The sequence below is a fragment of the Leucopleurus acutus genome, assembly GCF_964270905.1.
Source record: "Leucopleurus acutus genome assembly, chromosome: 1".
Lineage (NCBI taxonomy): Eukaryota > Metazoa > Chordata > Mammalia > Artiodactyla > Delphinidae > Leucopleurus > Leucopleurus acutus.
In genome coordinates, this window is record NC_139142.1 from 843,673 (window position 1) to 860,187 (window position 16,515).

The window sequence follows — 16,515 nt, forward strand, 5'->3', positions numbered from 1 at the left end:
GGGCCGTGGCCTTGCGGTGGGAAGCGGTGGGGTCTGCCAGAGGGCACAGCGGGGTCGTGGTGAGCCGTGGTGGGCCAGTGACCTTGGACCAGTGGACAAAGGTAACGGCCTGGTGCCTGGAGCCACCACCAGGCTGGGACCTGGGCTTGCAGCTGGGCTGCCATGTGGCCTGGAGACGCTGACCTGGACCAAGAAATGTCTCGTTCAAGTCCCCTTGTTTTGGGTCTTTTTTCAGATGCCTACTTACGTTTTAACCACATTTGATGCTCTGTCAGGAACTTTCTGGATCCGCTGCTCCCAGAGCCCCATCTCTGTCTTTGCTCTGGATGCTGTCACAGACTGAGAGCTTGCCGTGTATGTCAGGGCCGCCAGCGGGGAAATTACAGCCTGCGCCGGCTGACGCTGAAGTCACATCCCCACCTGTTCCCTCTTCCCCTGGCTCGGTGACGGCCCGGGGAGGGGTCCCGCTCCAGCTGGGAATCATGGGCCTCCGGGGGCCGCTCTGGCATTGAGGTGTGCTCCAGCCCCGCTGTGCGGCAGCCGCGGGATAAGTCAGAATAAATTAGCATACTAACGAGGGGGAAACGCACAGGAACCATCTGGAACAAGGCAAGTTGTCATCATCGGAAGAGCCGAGCTGCTTCCAAAGCCGTACTTAACGTTTCAGATGCATCTCTCTCCCCCTCCCACAAGCTGGGAGCTGGTTCGGGGCCATCCCAGCCCTGAGGCATTCCTCCGGTCCAAGGAAGGGCCCAACACAGAGGTCACCTCTGAGCTTACAGTCTCACTGTCAAGGGGAGGGTGGCTCCGTGGGGGTGGGCCTGAGGGGGCAGGGTGGCAGGGGGTGGGGGGACCCTTCCTCCACCCCGGCTGTCTCAACGGGGAGGGTGGTGGCCACAGGTGGGAGGGCAGGGACCTCAGCCCCCAGACTCATGCACTCACAGACAGACATTCATGTACACACGCTCCCGCTCTGTCTGACACACACTCTGTCCCACACAACCCTGCGACTCACGCCGGGCCTGTTGTTCTTAGACCTGGAGTGGCTTCCAGGCAGATGGAGCACCAGCTGTGGGACCTGGGAGCACGGCAGAAACACTCAGGAATCTACCTTTTGAAACGTCTGGCCCTCACCTGGTGCCTGTGTGCAAGAGAAACCCGTTCTGGATCCTGGCTCCGCACTCCCTTTGTGCAGTCGGTCAAGTCCTTCGCCCTCTCCCAGCCTCAGTTTCCCTGTTGGATTAAGGGTGATGGCAGCAAACGTGTGCTCCAGAGCTGGGACTGGGCTCAGCGCCACGCTGCAGGACAGCTCACGGTGGCTAGTACCTGGAGGAGGCCAAACGTATTCTTGACGACTTTAATACAGGCATTCCTGGTGGTGAAAACCATTTGAAGTCGCAGAACATGCTAATCCCCTCTTAGGTGCCGGCTGGGTCGAGTTGCTCCAGGTGTGCAGGCGCCAGGCCCTGGAAGAATTCAACAGAACCTCATTTATGTACCTCGGGCTTTGGGGTTAACAGTTTCAAGACTTTTGCGTGTCTATTTCAGGTGTTAATTTACTGTGGTATTTCCTAGGGTTTTGCTTTGTAGATTTCCGTGGTAAGTTACTTACTGCCTAAGGTCAATCACGGTTATGCCTTTCCTGCCTTTTGAACTGTTTCTGAGACCAAATTACTCTTTATCTTTTTTAGAGCTTTTCAACTTTATCTGATACTGATTTTACCAACACTTTTTCTTATTGTCTCTGTTCGCCCAACGTATTTTTGCTTTCCTTTTCTTTTTAACGTTCAAGTATTTCATGTTAGGTATACTCTGCGTAAAGAGTGCATAACTGTACTGTCTTTAAATAGAGTGTCTGTGGTCACAACAGACATGTTTGTTGATGCGGCTGCGGCTGCTATTTATGCTGTGTTTTCCTTGTCTCTGGCTTTGGGAGCTGTTTACTCTTTTATTTTTCTCTAGCGTTTTGGAATGCCTAGTTCTTATTTGTATTCTCTTGGTGGTAAATTCCAAGTTTAAAACGTATTTTTAAAACAGCTTTATTGAGGTAACTGACATATACTAAAGTGCACAAAGTGCACAGTTTGAAAGTTTTGACATAAATACATTTGTGAAACCGCCACCGCAACCTAGAAAATGAACGACTCCATTATACAAGTACCTTCATGTCCTTTCTCCTTCCTGCCTCTCTCCCGGCTCTTCCCTCCCAGGAAACCACGGATGCCGCTTTCTGTCACTCCAGATTAATTTGCATGTTTAGAATTTAAATGGAATAATAAAATATGTACAGGATTTTTGTCTGGCTTCTTTCCCTCAGAATACAGTAAGTCCCCTATCTACGAACCTTCAAGCTGTGAACTTTCAAAGATGCAAACGTGCATACGCACATCCAATCACGTAAGTTAATTCGCGTATCTGGCGTACATTGTCACGTGCGTGCATCCCTACAAGTGGTTGTGCTTTTGTGTACCTTACAGTAGTGTAGAGAGTACAGTAGCCCAGTGTCTTTATTTCAAGCTCAGGATGTCTGGAAGCAAGCATGAAGGCAGTGGGGATATAGCCGATACTGCTAAGAAGTACCAGCTGTTTTATGGTAGTACTGTGTTTTACAAGGTACTGTACTATAAGATTACAAATGTTTTCTTTATTTTTTGTGTTTGCTTTTTATGTATTATTTGTGTGAAAACTATTATAAACCTATTACAGTACAGTACTACACAGCCGATTGTGTTAGCTGGGTACCTAGGCTAACTTCGTTGGACTTAACGATCAAATTGGACTTACGAATGCTCTTTTGGAACGGAACTCGTTTGTATGTGGGGGACTTACTGTAATTATTTTGTGATTCTTCCCTGTTGTATCATCTATCGACAGGTCATTTCTTTTAATTGCTGCGCAGTGTTCCACTGTATGGGTAAACAAATAATTTATCTCTTCACCTGATGGTACATATTTTAGTTGTTTCCAGGTTTGGACTCTTATAAATAGAGCTGATGTAAGTGTACAGGCATCTGTATGGACATAAGACTTCTTTCCTCTTGGGTACTTAGAAGTAGAGTGTCTGGGTCACACGGCAGGGCTATGTTTACCCACTGTTCTCCAAAGTGCTGGTACTGTTTCACAGTCTCACCAAGAGTGTGTCAGAGTTCCAGCACTCGCTAAGGGCAGTCATTTTAGCCATTCTAGGAGGTCTGCAGTGGTATCTCTTCGTGGTTTTAACTTGCATTTTCATGATGAAAAATGATGTTGAGAATCTTTTCATATACTTATTTGTCACTCAGATGTCATCTTTGGTTAAGTATCTGCTCAAATCTCTTGTCTTCCCTCCCTTTTTTTATTGGGTTGGGACAAACGAAAACAGAGTAAGATGACAGGCTAAAACCTAATCCTATCAACATTCACACTAAATAAAAATGGTCTATACACCCAAATTAAAAGACAGATATTCATGGGACTTCCCTGGTGGCGCAGTGGTTAGGAATCCAGCTGCCAATGCAGGGGACACAGGTTCAATCCCTGATCAGGGAAGATCCCACATGCCGTGGAGCAGCTAAGCGTGTACGCCACAACTATTGAGCCTGTGCTCTAGAGCCCGTGAGCCACAACTACTGAAGCTCGTGCACCACAACTACTGAAGCCCATGCGCCTACAGCCTGTGCTCTGAATCAAGATTAGCCACCGCAGTGAGAAGCCCGCACACCACAACGAAGAGTAACCCCCGCTCACCGCAACAAGAGGAAGCCCATGCGCAGCAATGAACACCCAACGCAGCCAAAAATAAATAAATAAATAAAAATAAATTTATAAAAAAAGAGAGATGTTCAGGTTGAATAAAAAAGCAAGGGCTTCCCTGGTGGCGCAGTGGTTGAGAGTCCGCCTGCCGATGCAGGGGACGCGGGTTCATGCCCCGGTCCAGGAAGATCCCACATGCCGTGGAGCGGCTGGGCCCATGAGCCATGGCCGCTGAGCCTGCGCGTCCAGAGCCTGTGCTCCACAACGGGAGAGGCCACGACAGTGAGAGGCCCGCGTACCGCAAAAAAAAAAAAAAAAAAAAAAGCAAGACGCAAGCATATGCTGCCTATAAGAAACAAACACTAAATATAAAGGCGCATCAAGTTTAAAGTAAAGGGACGGGAAACAGATGCACCGCGCTAACGCTAGCTCAAAAAACACTGTGTGGCGCTGCTAAATCAAAGTAGGTTTCTGCACAAGGATTATTGCGAAGTATAAAGAAGGCCATTTTATAATGACAAGGGTGTGATTTAGGAAGATATAGCAATCCTAAATGTTTATGAACCTAATAATAAAGTTAAAAATGCATGAAACAAATACTGATAGAGCTGCAAGGAGAAATACACAAGTCCACAATTATGCTCCTCTCAATAACTGATAGAACAAAGAGGAAGAATGTCATCAAAGATAGGCTTGCACACCATCAGGCAAGTTGACCCAATTGACATTTATAGGACACTCCACACAATATGAATAGAATGCACATTCTCCTCAAGTGCACACAGAACATGTACTAAAACATCATATTCTGGGCCATAAGTCAAGTCTCAATAAATTTAAAAGGCTTCAAATCATACGAAGTGTTTTCTCTGACTACAATGGTTTTAAATTAGAAATCGGTAACAAAAAGAAATCTGAAAAATCTACAAATATTTAAATAAATAACACAATAAATAAATAACACAATAAAAATTTATTTACTCATTGTAAATAAATGAGTCAAGAAATTAAAAGAAAAATTATAAAGTATTTAAGTTTAATTAACATGAAAACACAACACATCAGAATCTGCTGCATGCTACGAAAACATGAGTAGAGGGAATTTTATAGCTCCAAATATTGGGAATGAGAAAGGTGACATCACTACAGGTGTTACAAACATTAAAAGGATAATGACGACATATGATGAACAACTTTTTGCCAATACATTTGACAACTTAGGTGAAATTAACAATTTCCTCGAAAGACACTGAGCTGAATCAAAAATAAATAGGTAACCTGAATACTCCTATATCTATTAAAGAAACCGAATTTATAGTTAAGATTCTTCCCACAAAGAAAACTTCAGGCCTAGACTACTTCAGTAGTGAATTCTACCAAACAGTTAAGGAAGAAATCATACCAATTCTACATGAATGTTTTTAGAAAAATGAAAGGGAGAAAATACTTTTTAACTCCTCCTATGAGACCAGCATTACTATGATACCCAAACCAAAAACATTAAAAGAAAATAAAATTACAAACAAATATCCTTCCATAACCTAGGCACAAACACTGTAAACAAATTTTAACAAAATGAATCTAACAATATTTTAAAAGGACAGCACAACATGACCTAATGAGATTTAAGTCAGGAATGCAGAGATGGCTAAACATCAGGAAAGCAATTTATCATATTAATAAACAACAACAAAAAATATGGCAAACTCAATAGCTGCAGAAAAATCATATGACAAAAATCCAACATCATTTACTAATAAGAACTCTGCAAACTAGGAATCGAAGGGAATTTTCTCAGCCTGACAAAGGGCATTTACAAAACCCACACAGTATCACTACACTTAATGTGAAGGATTGAATGCTCATGCCCTAAGACAGAACAAGACCAAGGTGTTACTCCCAGCACTCCTACTCGACATTGTACTGGAAGCTCTAGTCAGAGCAATAGGAAAAAGAAAAAAGGCACTTGGATTGGAAACGGAGGAATGAAACGTTTTACTTGCAGACAACATGATCATCTATGTAAAATACCTAATAGAATCTGCAAAAACACTCTAAGGTTGACCCTTGAACAATGAGGGCTTAGGGGTGCTGATCCGACCCCCCTGCAGAGTGGAAAATTCGTGTATGTCTGTGGCTCCAAATCCACGGATTCAATCAATCACAGACTGAATATTATATATTTAATGAAAAAAGATCTTCATATAAGTGGACCCATGCAGTTCAGACCCATGCTCTTCACGGGGCAATTGTAACTAATAAGTGAGTTTAGCAAAGTGGAATGATACAGATTAAGAAACACAAATCAACTGTTTTCTATGTATTAACAGCAATCAGAAATTAAAATAAGCAAAGCCATTTACGATTTAAAAATATGAAATAAATATTTATGGATAAATATAGCAAAATACATGGAAGACCTGTACAGCCAAAACTGCAATTATTGCTAAAACAAATAAGACCTAAATAAATGGATGACTATATTCTGTTATGTCAGAAGACATGTAAGAAAACAATTGTCCCCAAATTGTCTATAGATTCAATGCAATCCGAATCAAAATCCCAGGTCTTTCTGTAGGAACTGACAAGCTGATTCTAAAATTTATATGGAAATACAAAGGCCCTAGAACAGGCAAAACAACTTTGAGAAAAAAAGAACAAAGTTGGAGGATTAATACTATCAGATTTTGACTTATTATAAAGCTACAGTAATCAAAATTATGTGTTATTTACAGTTTGATGTAGTCCCATTTGTTTATTTTCACTTTTGTTTCCCTTACCTGAGGAGACATACCCCCAAAAATGTTGCTAAGACTGATGTCAAAGAGCATACCGCCTATGTTTTCTTCTAGAAGTTTTATGGTTTCAAGTCTTACATTTAAATCTTTAATCCATTTTTGAGATTAGTTTTGTATAAGGTGTGAGTGAATAATCTAGTTTGATTCTTTTGCGTGTAGCTGTCCAATTTTCCCAACACCATTTCTTGAAGAGGCTCTTTCTCCATCGTATATTCTTGCCTCCTTTGTTGCGGATTAACTGACCGTATAAGTGTGGGTTCATTTCTGGGCTCTGTATTCTGTTCCATTGATCTTTGTGTCTGTTTTTGTGCCAGTACCATGCTATTTTGATGACTATAGCTTTGTAGTATAGTTTGAAATCAGGGAGCATGATAACTCCTGTCTCGTTTTTCTTCTTAAAATTGTTTTGGCTATTTGGAGTCTTTGGTGTTTCCATACAAATTTTAGAATTATTTTCTCTGGTTTTGGAAAAATGCCATTGGTGTTTTCATAAGGATTGCACTGACAAAACAAAAAGGCCACCTACTGAATGGGAGAAGACAGTTGCAAATAATATATCTGAGAAGGGGTTAATATCCAAAATATACAAAGAACTCATACAACTCAATGTCAAAAAAAAAACAACCTAATTAGAAAATGGGCGGAGGACCCAAATAGACATTTTTCCAAAGAAGACAAACAGATGGCCAAAAGGCACATGAAAAGATGATCAACATCATTAACCATCAGGGAAATGCAAATCAAAACCACAATGAGGTATCACCTCACACCTGTCAGAATGGCTCTCATCCAAAAGACAAAAAATAACAAGTGTTGGTGAGGACGTGGAGAAAAGGGAACTCTCGTGCACTGCTGTTGGGAAAATGAATTGGTGCAGCCACTGTGGAAAACAGTATGGAGGTTTCTCAAAAAACTAAAAATAAATGTACCATATGACCCAGCAATTCCACTCTGGGCATCTGAAGAAAATGAAAATACTAATTTGAGAAGATATATGCACCCCTATGCTCATTGTGGAATTATTTACAATAACCAAGATGTGGAAACAACCTGAGTGCCCATCCATAAATGAATGGATAAAGAAGATGTGGTAATAAATACATTTTTTAAAATGTGGTATATACACACAATGGAATATTACTCGGCCATAAACAAGAATGAAATCTTGCCATTTGCGACAACATGGATGGACCTAGAGGGTATTATGCTAAGTGAAATAAGTCAGACAGAGAAAGACAAATACTGTATGATTTCACTAATATATGGAATCTAGAAAAACAAAACAAAACAGGGAATTCCCTGGTGGTCCAGTGGTTAGGATTCCATGCTTTCACTGCCAAGGACGTGGATTCAATCCCTGGTCAAGGAACTAAGATCCCACAAGCTGTGCAGCACGGCCAGTAAATAAATAAACAAAGCAAATGAACAAACATAACTAAAAAGAAACAGCACCATAGATTCAGAGAACAAATAGGTGGTTGCCAGAGAGGAAGGGGGTGGAGGGAAGGGAAAGAGGTGAGGAAGGTTAAAAGGTGCAAAGTTCCAGTTACAAAATAAATGAGTCACAGGTATGAAATGCAGTGTGTGGGGAATACAGTCAATAATTACATAATATCTTTGTATCATGACAGATAACAACTAGACTTCTAGTGGTGATCATTTTGAAATATACAGAAATATTGAATCACTATGTTATGAACCAGGAAGTAACACAATGTTATAGGTCAATTATACTTCAAAAACAAACTCATAGAAAAAGAGTTCAGAGTTTTGGTTACCAGAGGTGGGGGGTAGGGGGGAGGGAGAATTTGATGAGGGTGGTCAAACGGTACAAAATTCTAGTCACAGGGATGAAAAGTACAGCATGATAAATATAATTAACAGTGCTGTACGTTTTATATGAAAGTTGTTAAGAGTAAATCCTAAGAGTTCTCATCACAAGGAAAAAACATGTATTTTCTATTCCTTTAATATGGTGTCTATATGAGATGATGGATGGTCACTAAAATTACATGGTAATTTCATGTTGTATGTAAATAAAATCATTATGCTGTACACCTTAAACTTACACAGTGCTGTATGTCAATTATATCTAATTAAAACTGGAAGGAAAAAAGAGAGACTAGTTAAACATTCAATTTAAGATATAAGACAAAGAGTAAAATAACATGAAAAAGTAGAAGGAAGAAAGAAAGTTGAAGGAAGGAGAGAAAAATGACAGGAGATAAAAAAGGAGAGAAAAAAGACATGATTAAGAATGAATTAGAACACAAAGAAACATAGAAAATTTCAAATAAGCGGAATATTCCATAAAACAGAAATAAAATAGACAAATCTCTGTCCAGGTTTATCATGAAAAAAGATAAAGCATAAAAATATTAGGAATAAAAAAAGGAGACCTAATACCAGATATAGAAAATATGGTAACAGAATGTTTTAAACATTGTTTTTGCCAATATATTGGAAAACTTAGATGAAATGGTTGAATTTCTAGAGAAACATGTTATCACAACTGACTCAGGAAGAAACAGAAAATCTGAACAATGTTATAACAATTCAAAAATCGAGTCGGAGCTACATTTGTCCCATAAAGAAAAAACTGGAGCCTGCTCGTTTTAAGGCTTGTTTTAAGGAATAAGTCTAACAAAATAAGTACAAGACTTAGAGAACTTTATCAGAAGATGTTAAAAAAAAACCTAAATTAATGGAGAAAAGTACCATTTTCATGAATTGAAAGACTTGAAAACAGGGAGTTCCCTGGTGGCCTAGTGGTTAGGTCTCCAGGCTTTCACTGCTGTGGCCTGGGTTCAATCCGTGGCCGGGGAACTGAGATCCTGCAAGCTGAGCTGCACAGTCAAAAAAAAAAAAAAAAAAAGACTCAAAAACATATAGATGTCAGTTCTTCATGTGTTGATCCTTGGAGTTTCAGTCAAAATCTCAATAGAGTTCTTTTTTTTTAATGTTATGTCACAATAGCTGTTCTTTCTTTAAAATTAAATTTATTGATTGATTGATTGATTTTGGCTGCACTGGGTCTTTGCTGCATTGTGCAGGCTTCTCTAGTTGTGGTGTGTGGGATCTAGAGCACACAGGCTCAGTAGTTGTGGCATGTGGGCTCTCTAGTTGAGGTGCATGGGCTTAGTTGTGGTATGTGAGATCGTAGTTCCCCAACCAGGGATCAAACCTGGGTCCCCTGCACTGGAGCATGGAATCTTAACCACTGGACTGCCAGGGAATTCTCTAAATTTTCTTTTTAGCAGACTCCGTAAAGGAAGTGAAGAGACAAGTCAGAGGCTGGGAAAAGATGTAAGCAGTCCATGAGGATTAGTATTCATAATACATAAAGACTCAATAAGAAAATAAACAAACCAAGAGGAAAACGGACAAAAGATCAGGAGTCAACAGAAGCAGCATCATAAGTGGTCAATAACGCAAGACAAATTATTCTGGAAAATACGGATTAAGATCAAAGGAGATACTCTATTATGACTATTAGACTGGGAAAAAGTAGATGTTAACCAAACCCCACGCTGTGGGTGTGGAGGAGTGTCCTGAAACATGAATTGCTCAGAAGTATGGTATTGGTTCAATACTTTAGAAAATGAATCGATATCCTGTGAAGGTAAAGATAATGCACAGTCATGACTCACGAGTTTCAGTCCTAGTTAACGGAACCAACAGACACTTTGGCACGTGTGTGCCAGGAGATACAGCCAAGATTGTGCATAAGAGCAAAAATCTGGAAACCCACATTCCCATAAGCAAGAGAATGGATAAATCAACTGTGATGTATTGACACAATGGAATAGTATATGGCAATAAAAAAGGAAACGTACCCAAGGGCAATATTGTTTTAGAAACAATGCCCAGTGAAAACACCAAGTTTCTGGAGAATATACATAGCATGATACAATTTTTATAAGGCTCCAAGCCAAGCAAAATGAAGCAATGTGCATTTAGGGATGCACGTGCGATTGAACTCTACAGCAAAGCAAAAGTGTGGTAAACGCTATGTGCGGGATGATAGTTACTTCTCCAGGGGTGTGGGGGTGGGAGGGCAATGTGATGGGATGAGGGTGCAGTATGCAGGAAGATTTAATGGTATTGGTCATTTTCTTTTCTTTGTTTTGTTTTTTTTTTGGTGGTACGCGGGCCTCTCACTGTTGTGGTCTCTACCGTTGCGGAGCACAGGCTCCGGACGTGCAGGCTCATCGGCCTTGGCTCACAGGCCCAGCCGCTCCACGGCATGTGGGATCTTCCCAGACCGGGGCACCAACCCGTGTCCCCTGCATCGGCAGGCAGACTGTAAACCACTGCGCCACCAGGGAAGCCCTATTTTATTTCTTTTTTCCAGCTTTATTGAGGTGTAACTGATAGAATTGTATATATTTAAAGTGTACAATGTGATGATTTGATAAACATATACATTGTGAAATGATTACTCCAATCAAATTAAGTAGCACACTTATCTCACATAGTTACCATTGTGTGTGTGTGTGTGTGTGTGTGTGTGTGTGTGTGTGTGTGTGGTGAGGACACAACACTCTCTTAGCAACTTTCAAGTATGTAACACAGTATTTTCAACTATAGCCACGATGCTGCACATTAGATCCCCGGGACTTATTAATCTTGTAACTAGAAGTTTGTATCCTTTAACCAACATCTCTCCATTCCCCCCCACCCACCCCAGCTACCCCACTCAACCCCTGGCAACCAGCATTCTACTTGCTGTTTCTATGAGTTCTACTTTTTTTGTTTTTTAAGATTCCACATATGAGTGAGATCATATAGTATTTGTCTTTGTCTGGCTTATTTCAGTAAGCATAATATCTTCCAGGTTCATCCATGTTATCACAAACAGCAGGATTTTCTTCTTTTTTATGGCTGAATAATATTCCATGGTGTGTGTGTGTGCATATCTATATGCACAGAAAACCAGCCTAATTCTGTGGGATTAAGAGAAGGCACAGAAACATGAACATTTCAGAGCATCACACCAGGGAGAACAAACAGAAAGAGGACTCTCAGCACCTGGCCTGGCTTTGCAGAATCAAAAGAAGTCATGTAATCCTAAGAATTCCTTCCAACAGGGAACAAGAAGTGTGGAGTGGGTGGATTCATAGGATGGAAAGCCTTGGAATCCCTGGCCAAGCTGACTGGTGAAGATATTTCTCTCCCAAAGCCAGTCAGTAAGGAGTGGAGGACAGCAAAGATGCTTCTTCAGATGTGAAGTCAGCAACACAAGACTTCGAGGAACACGAAAAAAACAAGGAAACATGACACCGTGAAAGGAACACGATCATTTTCCAGCAGCTGACCACCCAAAAATGGAGATCTATTCATTGCCTGACAAAGAATTCAAAACAATTGTTTTAGGGAAACTCAGCGAGCTACAAGAGAACACAGATAACTCAAAGAAATCAGGAAAAGAATATATGAACAAAATGAGGACAGGGAGATAGGAATTATTAAAAAAAAACACCCAAATTATGGAGTTGAACAAAACAATGGATAAAATGAAAAATGCAATAGAGAACATCAACAGAAGACTGGACTAAGTGGAAGAAAGAATCTACGAACTCAAAGAGAAGTCATTTGTAACTATCCAGTTGCGGGTGTGGGGGGATAATGAAAAGGAGGGAAGAAAACCCATGTGAATTACGGGACACGATTAGATGAACAATATACACATTATGGGAGTCCCAGAGGAAGAAAAGAGAAAGGGCAGAAGGCTTATTTGAAGAAGCAATGGCTGAAAACTTCCCAAATGTAGGGAGAGTCATGGACATCTAGGTACATGAAGCTCACAGGTCCCCAAAGAGATTCAACCCCAGGCAGACTTTGCCGAAACACATTATAATAAAGCTGTCAAAAAATTCAAATACAAGGAATTTTGAAAGCAGCAAAAGAAAAGGGAACATACAAGGGAACCCCCATAATGCTATCAGTGAATTTCTCAGCAGAAACTTTGTAGGCCAGGAGAGTGGAGTGGTATATTCAAAGTGCTGAAAGGAAAGAAACTTCCAACCTAGAAGACTTTACCCAGCAAAGCTATCCTTCAGAATTGAAGGTGAAATAAAGACTTTTCCTGACAAAAGCTGAGGGAGTTCCATATCACTACACCTGCCTTACAAAAAATGCTAAAGGGAGTTCTACAAGATAAAATGAAAGGACACTAACTAGTAACATGAAAGTATAAAACTCATTGGTAAAGATAAGTATATAGTCAAATTCAAAATATTCTAGTACTGTAAAGGTGGTGTGCAAATCACTTAACTCTAGTAAAAACGTTGAAAGACAAAAGTATTAAAAATAAATATACCTACCATAATATGTTAATGGATACAAAATATTAAAAGATGTAAACTGTGACTTCAAAAACATAAAACGTGGTGGGGAATAAAAATGTAGAGTTTTTGTACATGGTTGACGTTAAGTTGTTATCATCTTAAAATAGACTGTAATAACTGTAAGATATTTTATGTAAACTTCACGGTAACCAGAAAGCAAAAATCTATAGCAGATACACAAAAGGTACAGAAAGGAATCAAAATTCGCCACAGTGGAAAATTATCAAATCATGAAGGAAAATAGTGAGAGAAGAATAAAAAACTCAAAACAGTCAGAAAACAATGAACAAGATGGCAATAACAAGTCCTTACTGCTATCAATAATTATTTTAAGTGTAAATGGATTAAATTCTACAATCAAAAGGCACAGAATGGGTGAATGGATTTTCTAAAAACCCAACTATATGCTACCTACAAGAGCCTCAATTCAGCTTCAAGGACACACATAGGCTCAAAGGCAAGGGATGGAAAAAGATTTTCTGTACAAATGAAAACCCAAAAAGAGCTCTACTATTTCAGATAAAATAGACTAAATAAAAAACTGTAACAAGAGACAAAGAAGGTCATTATATAATGATAAAGCATTCAAGTCATCAAAAGGATAAAACCATTGCAAATATATATGCACCCAACATTGGAGTGCCTAAGTATATTAAACAAATGCTAACAGACCTGAAGGGAGAAGTAGATGGCAATGTAATAATAGTAGGGAACTTCAATACCCCACTTTCAGCAATGGATAAATGATCCAGACAGAAAATCAGAACAAGACATTGGTCTTGAACTACGGTTCAGGCCAATGGACCTAACGGACATATACAGAACTTTCTATCCAACAGCAAGAGAACACACGTTCTTCTCAGGTGTACACTTAGCATTCTCCAGGATAGATCACGTGTTAGGTCATAAAGCAAGTCTTAACAAATTTAAGAAGATTGAGGTCGTATCCAGTATCTTTTCTGACAATCATGGCATGAAACTAGAAATCAATAACAAAAGGAAAGCTGGAAAACTCCTTTTGTTATTGTGACAAATCTGTGACCCGTGGAACGGTCACAGAATCTATGGAATGGGAGAAAATATTTGCAAACCACATCTTTGATAGGAGTCTAATACCTAAATATATAAGAAACTATTACAGCTCAATAGAAGAAAAATCCGATTGTTCAATGGGCAAAGGACCTAAGTAGACAATTTTCCGAAGAAAACATACAAATAGCCAACAGGTACATGAAAATGTGCTCAAGATCACTAGTCACCAGGGAAATACAGATAAAAACCACAATGCGATTCCAATTCACACCTGTTAGGATGGCTATTATCAAAAGACAAGAAGTAACAGGTGTTGGTGAGAGGATGTGGAGAAAAGGGAACCCTGGAGCACTGTTGGTGGGAATGTACATTTGTATAGTCATTATGGAGAGCAGTGTGTGGGTTCCTCAAAAAATTCAAAATAGAACTTTTATATGATCCAGCAATCCTATTTCTGTGCATATACTTAAAGTAAATAAAATCAGTATCTCAAAGTGATATTTGCACTCCCATGTTTTTTGCCACATTATTTACAACGGCCAAGATATGGAAACAACTTAAGTGTCTGTCAACTAAAGTGTCTTGCTATGGAGGAGGAGGGCGTGTGAGGTATGTGCAACATTGGGGGTGCTCATGGGCCAATTGGGGGGTTCTGTAGACAAGGTGTCCCCACGGGCTCACGGGCAGGCTTCCTAATGGAGTCTGTGAAGTGGACAGTGTGATCTGTGCCCATTTGATGAGCTCTGAGTGTTGGCTGCTGTGCTCGCAGCCTCCCACATCCCCTCAGCTTTGCGGGTCACCTCAGTATTCTGGGCAGATGAGGAAAGTACTGGGCCCCTTGGGCAGCATCTGACGTAGCTGGGGAAGCTGGGCACTCATTCACGTGCTCTCACTTTTCCCTGTGGGAGAAATCGCTGGCTGAGGGGGTCTCTCTCGGCGCTGAGCTGTACAGCCTTATGGGAGGGGCAGTGCAGGTAAGATCGCGCCTTCTTCAACATGTCTATTATAGTACTGTGTTTTTCTCCAGCAGCGTGCTGGAACTTCTCCACGTGACTCTCAGGCTCCCACAAAGGTACTGTCATCCGTGGGTGACTGTCAGAATTGCTGTTCTGTGGGGAATAATGGTGGGAAACCCCATTGTACGTCTTGCTGACAGCACACCGTAATGAATTTATTTCTCAAATTCTGTCGCCAGAATACATGTGTTAACTTTGGCTCTTTGGGGATGACTTCATTGTCAAGTTCTGTGTGATGGCATCTTCACAATCCATCCGGTGGGGGGAAAAGCCCATGTTTATTTCTTAAGTTGGTTTTTATTTCATGATGGTTTATTATCACGGTCTGTAACTTTTATGTGTATTACAAATATTTTGTATGTTAGTATCACACAATAAGACAAAACTTTTAAAGGGGTTTCATGAAGTGAGTGGTCATATGCTATTGTTAGGACTTATTGGATTTGAAAATAAAACTGTTTCTTATTTTCAGCCTCTCCAGACAGCAAAATACTGTCAAAATAAAGAGCTGCTTTAAGGTAACTATCAAATCCAGGACAGCAAGAATATTGTCTCAGGGTAAAAATGAAGACGAGCGTATGATCATAAGACCCTTATTTGAGATTTTAGAAGTATTTTAGGATAATTCCTACAGGACCAGTGTTTCCTGACCTCGGTTCTATTGACATTCGGGGCTGGATAATTCATTTCTGTTTGGAGCTGTGCTGTGCACTGTTGGATGTTTAGCATAATTACCTGGCCTCTGTTTGCTAGAGGACAGCACCCCCATACTTGTGACAACCAAAAATGTTTCCAGACATTGCCCCATGTTCCCTGGGAAGCAGCAAGGTTACCTCCAGTTGAGAACCACTTCTATAGACTTTTTCCATAAACAGAGTTTTAAACGGTGCTGGGGATGGTGCTTCACAGCAATCTGTTTCTCAGCCCAGGGTAGAAAAGGGTGTCTCTAAGCTGATACACAGGAAACCCACAAAGTTTATAGAGAAATTATATTAGCTTGGATTGGAAGGGAAACAGAGTTTAAAACCAAGAGAGACCTTTGAGCCCCCAACTTCCTAAGGCAGGAAGTAGGCTGAACAAAACTTCTCAGCTGAAAATATGGGTCATTTATTATGGAAAATGAAGAATGATTCAAAGAATGGAGCCTAATGGAGCTCAAAGATCAAAACCAGAACCACAGAGAATCACTTAAAGGGAACCGAACAGGTCTTAATCAAGGAACTGGTACAAGGTACTGGCTGGATTTTAGAGTTGTGATGGCCCATTTCTGGTTGGTAGTGCAGTGGCAGTTACCCACACCCCCATTTGATATTGGGTGTGGGATCATGGATCACTTGTCTCATACAGGTCTTCCTAAGGGGAAGCATATTCGAGGGGCTGAGCCTGAGGGGTCTCAGGCACACCTGGACCTAATTTAACGATAGGATCTTGGAGCTTGAGCTGATGCTGAAATGCAATGAGACTTTGGGCTCTTGGGTGAGGAGTGAGCATATTTTGCATGTGGGAGGGATAAGAATTGTTGTGCCCAGAGGGCAGGCTGTGTCAGGTTGTAGTTTCCAAAGATAGCTGCAAAAATATTCCCCAGCA